The sequence below is a fragment of the Zonotrichia albicollis genome, unplaced genomic scaffold, assembly GCF_047830755.1.
Source record: "Zonotrichia albicollis isolate bZonAlb1 unplaced genomic scaffold, bZonAlb1.hap1 Scaffold_122, whole genome shotgun sequence".
In the NCBI taxonomy this organism is placed as follows: domain Eukaryota; kingdom Metazoa; phylum Chordata; class Aves; order Passeriformes; family Passerellidae; genus Zonotrichia; species Zonotrichia albicollis.
Genome location: NW_027428349.1, coordinates 407,501 through 415,000, shown reverse-complemented (window position 1 = coordinate 415,000; position 7,500 = coordinate 407,501).

Below are 7,500 nucleotides of genomic sequence, written 5' to 3'. Positions count from 1 at the left end.
CCGGGGCTCGGGGTAGACCTGGTGTCCGCCGCCGGACTTAGGCTACGGCAGCCCGGGGCTCGGGGTAGACCTGGTGTCCGCCGCCGGACTTAGGCTACGGCAGCCCAGGCCCCGGGGTAGACCTATTGTCCCAGGGCCCGGGGTAGACCTGGTGTCCCTAACCCTAAACCTAACCCTAACCCTAACCCCAACCCCAACCCCAACCCACACCCTAACCCTAACCCTAACCCTAACCCCAACCCCAACCCCAACCCCAACCCTAACCCTAACCCTACCCCTTACCCCAACCCTAACCCTAACCCTTACCCCAACCCCAACCCCAACCCTTACCCTAACCCTAACCCTAACCCTAACCCTAACCCTAACCCTTACCCCAACCCCAACCCTTACCCTAACCCTAACCCCGGGGTAGACCTGGTGTCCGAGGGCCCCGGGGTAGACCGGGTGTCGCGGGCCCCGGGGTAGACCTGGTTTCCCTAACCCTAACCCTAACCCTAACCCCAACCCCAACCCCAACCCCAACCCTAACCCCTACCCCAACCCCAACCCCAACCCCAACCCCAACCCTTACCCTAACCCTAACCCTTACCCCAACCCTTACCCTAACCCTAACCCTAACCCCCGGGTAGACCTGGTGACCGAGGGCCCCGGGGTAGACCCGGTGTCGCGGGCCCCGGGGTAGACCTGGTTTCCCTAACCCTAACCCCAACCCCAACCCCAACCCCAACCCTAACCCTAACCCTAACCCCAACCCCAACCCCAACCCACACCCTAACCCTAACCCTAACCCCGAGGTAGACCTGGTGTCCCAGGGCCCGGGGTAGACCTGGTGTCAGAGGGCCCCGGGGTAGACCTGGTGTCCCAGGGCCCGGGGTAGACCTGGTGTCCCGTTCCCCGGGGTAGACCTGGTGTCAGAGGGCCCCGGGGTAGACCTGTTGTCCCAGGGCACGGGGTAGACCTGGTGTCCCGGGCGCCAGGGTAGACCTGGTGTCCGAGGGCCCTGGGTAGACCTGGTGTCCCAGGGCCCGGGGTAGACCTGGTGTCCCGGGGCCCGGGGTAGACCTGGTGTCCCAGGGCCCGGGGTAGACCTGGTGTCCCGTTCCCCGGGGTAGACCTGGTGTCCTGGGACCATGGGTAGACCTGGTGTCCCGTTCCCCGGGGTAGACCTGGTGTCCCGTTCCCCGGGGTAGACCTGGTGTCCCGGGCCCCGGGGTAGACCTGGTGTCCCGTTCCCCGGGGTAGACCTGGTGTCAGAGGGCCCCGGGGTAGACCTGTTGTCCCAGGGCCCGGGGTAGACCTGGTGTCCCGTTCCCCGGGGTAGACCTGGTGTCCCGGGCCCCGGGGTAGACCTGGTGTCCCGTTCCCCGGGGTAGACCTGGTGTCAGAGGGCCCCGGGGTAGACCTGTTGTCCCAGGGCCCGGGGTAGACCTGGTGTCCCGTTCCCCGGGGTAGACCTGGTGTCCGAGGGCCCTGGGTAGACCTGGTGTCCCAGGGCCCGGGGTAGACCTGGTGTCCCGTTCCCCGGGGTAGACCTGGTGTCCGAGGGCCCTGGGTAGACCTGGTGTCGCGGGCCCCGGGGTAGACCTGTTGTCCTAGAGCACTGGGTAGACCAGGTGTCGCGGGCCCCGGGGTAGACCTGGTGTCCCAGGGCCCGGGGTAGACCTGGTGTCCCGTTCCCCGGGGTAGACCTGGTGTCCTGGGACCATGGGTAGACCTGGTGTCGCGGGCCCCGGGGTAGACCTGTTGTCCCAGGGCCCGGGGTAGACCTGGTGTCCCGGGCGCCAGGGTAGACCTGGTTTCCGAGGGCCCTGGGTAGACCTGGTGTCCCGTTCCCCGGGGTAGACCTGGTGTCCTGGGACCATGGGTAGACCTGGTGTCCCGTTCCCCGGGGTAGACCTGGTGTCCCGGGGCCCGGGGTAGACCTGGTGTCCCGGGCCCCGGGGTAGACCTGGTGTCCCGTTCCCCGGGGTAGACCTGGTGTCAGAGGGCCCCGGGGTAGACCTGTTGTCCCAGGGCCCGGGGTAGACCTGGTGTCCCGTTCCCCGGGGTAGACCTGGTGTCCGAGGGCCCTGGGTAGACCTGGTGTCCCGTTCCCCGGGGTAGACCTGGTGTCCCGTTCCCCGGGGTAGACCTGGTGTCAGAGGGCCCCGGGGTAGACCTGTTGTCCCAGGGCACGGGGTAGACCTGGTGTCCCGGGCGCCAGGGTAGACCTGGTGTCCGAGGGCCCTGGGTAGACCTGGTGTCCGAGGGCCCTGGGTAGACCTGGTGTCCCAGGGCCCGGGGTAGACCTGGTGTCCCGGGGCCCGGGGTAGACCTGGTGTCCCAGGGCCCGGGGTAGACCTGGTGTCCCGTTCCCCGGGGTAGACCTGGTGTCCTGGGACCATGGGTAGACCTGGTGTCCCGTTCCCCGGGGTAGACCTGGTGTCCCGTTCCCCGGGGTAGACCTGGTGTCCCGGGCCCCGGGGTAGACCTGGTGTCCCGTTCCCCGGGGTAGACCTGGTGTCAGAGGGCCCCGGGGTAGACCTGTTGTCCCAGGGCCCGGGGTAGACCTGGTGTCCCGTTCCCCGGGGTAGACCTGGTGTCCGAGGGCCCTGGGTAGACCTGGTGTCCCGTTCCCCGGGGTAGACCTGGCGTCCCGGGCCCCGGGGTAGACCTGGTGTCCCGTTCCCCGGGGTAGACCTGGTGTCAGAGGGCCCCGGGGTAGACCTGTTGTCCCAGGGCCCGGGGTAGACCTGGTGTCCCGTTCCCCGGGGTAGACCTGGTGTCCGAGGGCCCTGGGTAGACCTGGTGTCCCAGGGCCCGGGGTAGACCTGGTGTCCCGTTCCCCGGGGTAGACCTGGTGTCCGAGGGCCCTGGGTAGACCTGGTGTCGCGGGCCCCGGGGTAGACCTGTTGTCCTAGAGCACTGGGTAGACCAGGTGTCGCGGGCCCCGGGGTAGACCTGGTGTCCCAGGGCCCGGGGTAGACCTGGTGTCCCGTTCCCCGGGGTAGACCTGGTGTCCTGGGACCATGGGTAGACCTGGTGTCGCGGGCCCCGGGGTAGACCTGGTGTCCCAGGACCATGGGTAGACCTGGTGTCCCAGGGCCCGGGGTAGACCTGGTGTCCCGTTCCCCGGGGTAGACCTGGTGTCCTGGGACCATGGGTAGACCTGGTGTCCCGGGCCCCGGGGTAGGCCCTGGGACACCAGGTCTACCCCGGGGAACGGGACAGCAGGTCTACCCCGAGTCCCGGGACAACAGGTCTACCCGGCGCTCGAGGACACCGGGTCTACCCCGGCGCCCGGGACACCAGGTCTACCCCGGTCCCTGGGACACCAGGTCTACCCGGCGCTCGAGGACACCAGGTCTACCCCGGAGCCCGGGACACCAGGTCTACCCCGGCCCCCGGGACACCAGGTCTACCCCCGAGCCCGGGACACCAGGTCTACCCCGGCCCCTGGGACACCAGGTCTACCCCGGCCCCTGGGACACCAGGTCTACCCCGGAGCCCGGGACACCAGGTCTACCCCGGCCCCTGGGACACCAGGTCTACCCCGGAGCCCGGGACACCAGGTCTACCCCGGTCCCCGGGACACCAGGTCTACCCAGCGCTCTAGGACAACAGGTCTACCCCGGCGCCCGGGACACCAGGTCTACCCAGGGCTCTAGGACAACAGGTCTACCCCGGCGCCCGGGATACCAGGTCTACCCAGGGCTCTAGGACAACAGGTCTACCCCGCTTCTGGCCCCTGGGACACCAGGTCTACCCCGTCTTGTGCCGAAGACACCAGGTCTACCCCGGAGCCCGGGACACCAGGTCTACCCCGGCGCCCGGGACACCAGGTCTACCCCGGAGCCCGGGACACCAGGTCTACCCCGGCCCCCGGGACACCAGGTCTACCCCGGAGCCCGGGACACCAGGTCTACCCCGGCGCCCGGGACACCAGGTCTTCCCCGTCTTGTGCCGAAGACACCAGGTCTACCCCGGAGCCCGGGACACCAGGTCTACCCCGGCGCCCGGGACACCAGGTCTACCCCGGAGCCCCGGACACCAGGTCTACCCCGGCCCCCGGGACACCAGGTCTACCCCGGAGCCCGGGACACCAGGTCTACCCCGGCGCCCGGGACACCAGGTCTACCCCGGAGCCCCGGACACCAGGTCTACCCCGGCCCCCGGGACACCAGGTCTACCCCGGAGCCCCGGACACCAGGTCTACCCCGGCCCCCGGGACACCAGGTCTACCCCGGAGACCCGGACACCAGGTCTACCCCGGCGCCCGGGACACCAGGTCTACCCCGGCGCCCGGGACACCAGGTCTACCCCGGAGCCCCGGACACCAGGTCTACCCCGGCGCCCGGGACACCAGGTCTACCCCGGAGACCCGGACACCAGGTCTACCCCGGCGCCCGGGACACCAGGTCTACCCCGGAGCCCCGGACACCAGGTCTACCCCGGCCCCCGGGACACCAGGTCTACCCCGGAGACCCGGACACCAGGTCTACCCCGGAGCCCGGGACACCAGGTCTACCCCGGCGCCCGGGACACCAGGTCTACCCCGGAGCCCCGGACACCAGGTCTACCCCGGCCCCCGGGACACCAGGTCTACCCCGGAGACCCGGACACCAGGTCTACCCCGGCCCCCGGGACACCAGGTCTACCCCGGGCTCTAGGACAACAGGTCTACCCCGCTTCTGGCCGGAGACACCAGGTCTACCCCGTCTTGTGCCGCAGACACCAGGTCTACCCCGTCTCGGGCCGGGGACACCAGGTCTACCCCGTCTCTGGCCGCGGACAGCCGGTCTACCCCGTCTCGGTCCGGGGACACCAGGTCTGCTGGCTCTCGGGCCGGGGACACCAGGTCTTCTCCGGATCTGGCGGGACACCAGGTCTACCCCGGTCCCTGGGACACCAGGTCTACCCCGGCGCCCGGGACACCAGGTCTACCCCGGAGCCCGGGACACCAGGTCTACCCCGGCGCCCGGGACACCAGGTCTACCCCGGAGCCCGGGACACCAGGTCTACCCCGGCGCCCGGGACACCAGGTCTACCCCGGAGCCCGGGACACCAGGTCTACCCCGGCGCCCGGGACACCAGGTCTACCCCGGAGCCCCGGACACCAGGTCTACCCCGGCGCCCGGGACACCAGGTCTACCCCGGAGACCCGGACACCAGGTCTACCCCGGCGCCCGGGACACCAGGTCTACCCCGGAGCCCCGGACACCAGGTCTACCCCGGCCCCCGGGACACCAGGTCTACCCCGGCGCCCGGGACACCAGGTCTACCCCGGAGCCCGGGACACCAGGTCTACCCCGGCGCCCGGGACACCAGGTCTACCCCGGAGCCCCGGACACCAGGTCTACCCCGGCCCCCGGGACACCAGGTCTACCCCGGAGACCCGGACACCAGGTCTACCCCGGCCCCCGGGACACCAGGTCTACCCCGGGCTCTAGGACAACAGGTCTACCCCGCTTCTGGCCGGAGACACCAGGTCTACCCCGTCTTGTGCCGCAGACACCAGGTCTACCCCGTCTCGGGCCGGGGACACCAGGTCTACCCCGTCTCTGGCCGCGGACAGCCGGTCTACCCCGTCTCGGTCCGGGGACACCAGGTCTGCTGGCTCTCGGGCCGGGGACACCAGGTCTTCTCCGGATCTGGCGGGACACCAGGTCTACCCCGGTCCCTGGGACACCAGGTCTACCCCGGCGCCCGGGACACCAGGTCTACCCCGGAGCCCGGGACACCAGGTCTACCCCGGCGCCCGGGACACCAGGTCTACCCCGGAGCCCGGGACACCAGGTCTACCCCGGCGCCCGGGACACCAGGTCTACCCCGGCGCCCGGGACACCAGGTCTACCCCGGAGACCCGGACACCAGGTCTACCCCGGCCCCCGGGACACCAGGTCTACCCCGGAGACCCGGACACCAGGTCTACCCCGGCGCCCGGGACACCAGGTCTACCCCGGCGCCCGGGACACCAGGTCTACCCCGGAGCCCCGGACACCAGGTCTACCCCGGCCCCCGGGACACCAGGTCTACCCCGGAGACCCGGACACCAGGTCTACCCCGGCCCCCGGGACACCAGGTCTACCCCGGAGCCCGGGACACCAGGTCTACCCCGGCCCCTGGGACACCAGGTCTACCCCGGCCCCTGGGACACCAGGTCTACCTCGCGCCGGCGGGACTTAGTCAAATAGCGGCGGGTGCCGGGTAGACCTGTTGTCTCGGCCGGCTGCGGAAGTTCACCAAGGGGTCGCTGTTGTCGGCTGCCTCCGGCTACCTCATCGTAGGCTGCGGCCTGAGGCGGCGCCCCTTCCCGGTCGATCTCCCTCGGTCCTCTTGGAGGCCTCGGCGGCTTGGGACTTATCTGCCCGTATTATGGGAGCGAGGTGACGGGCCGCATCCCCGTAGGTTGGCTGAGGCTGTGCCTACGTTTCAGGCGGAGAGGAGCAGCCGCACTCAGGTGGCCGGCAAAGGGAAAAAGCCAGTGTTCCGCCTAGCCGGGGCGAGTCTCCTTGTGGCTCGGCTCCGGCTCCCGTCCCTCCCGGGGAAGTTGGCACAGTGAGAGCGAGGCCGAGAGAGAAGGGCTGAGAAAAGACGGACCGGATCCCCCCGAGAGACCGAGAGAGAAGGGCTGCGAGCGGAGGGGCCGGTTCCCCCGGGAGGCCGAGAGATAGAGAGAAGGGGCCGGATTCCCCCCGGGATGCCGAGAGAGAAGGGCTGCCGAGCGGAGGGGCCGGATTCCCCCCGGGATGCCGAGAGAGAAGGGCTGCCGAGCGGAGGGGGCCGGTTTCCCCCGGGATGCCGAGAGAGAAGGGCTGCCAGCGGGGAGGGGCCGGTTTCCCCCGGGATGCCGAGAGAGAAGGGCTGCCGAGCGGAGGGGCCGGATCTCCCCCCGGGATGCCGAGAGAGAAGGGCTGCCGAGCGGAGGGGCCGGATCTCCCCCCGGGATGCCGAGAGAGAAGGGCTGCCGAGCGGAGGGGCCGGATCTCCCCCCGGGATGCCGAGAGAGAAGGGCTGCCGAGCGGAGGGGCCGGATCTCCCCCCGGGATGCCGAGAGAGAAGGGCTGCCGAGCGGAGGGGCCGGATCTCCCCCCGGGATGCCGAGAGAGAAGGGCTGCCGAGCGGAGGGGCCGGTTTCCCCCCGGGATGCCGAGAGAGAAGGGCTGCCGAGCGGAGGGGCCGGATCTCCCCCCGGGATGCCGAGAGAGAAGGGCTGCCGAGCGGAGGGGCCGGATCCCCCCGGGATGCCGAGAGAGAAGGGCTGTGAAAGGCGATTCGAGAGAGCCGCTTGGCGGGCGAGGCGGCGGCGCCTCGTCCCTTTTGTGCCTGGCCTTAAGCCGGGGCCCACTCGGCGGGCACTGTTTCGGGCCGTCCGCCCGCCCGGTGAAGCTGCGGAGCCGGGGTCGGGGCGCCCCGTCCCCGGGCCGCCTCGTTGAAGCCGTCCCCCTTCCTCGGCCTTAAGCCGGGGACCCGCGTTGGCGGGCGGAGTTTTTCGGAGTTGACGGACCCGGCACCCGACAG